This window comes from Neophocaena asiaeorientalis, unplaced genomic scaffold, assembly GCF_003031525.2.
Source record: "Neophocaena asiaeorientalis asiaeorientalis breed wild unplaced genomic scaffold, Neophocaena_asiaeorientalis_V1.1 scaffold49, whole genome shotgun sequence".
NCBI classification, from domain to species: domain Eukaryota; kingdom Metazoa; phylum Chordata; class Mammalia; order Artiodactyla; family Phocoenidae; genus Neophocaena; species Neophocaena asiaeorientalis.
In genome coordinates, this window is record NW_020172456.1 from 5119660 (window position 1) to 5119970 (window position 311).

Genomic DNA, 311 nt, shown 5'->3' on the forward strand with positions numbered 1-311 from the left:
GTGGTGGCTTCCACTTGGGGACAAGGCAGGAGATGAAGCAGTGCTCGGATTGGGAGAAGGAGCTCAGAACAGCGCCCAGCTTCCTGCTTGGGCATCAGCTTTCTCGGGGATTGAAGCTCAGGACTTCCTCAGTAATGAATAGTAAAAGAGAATGTATTGGGCTTCCCTGGTGGCGCAGTGGTTGAGAGTCCGCCTGCCGATGCAGGGGACACGGTCCGTGCCCCGGTCCGGGAAGATCCCACATGCCGCGGAGCGGCTGGGCCCGTGAGCCATGGCCGCTGAGGCTGCGCGTCCGGAGCCTGTGCTCCGCA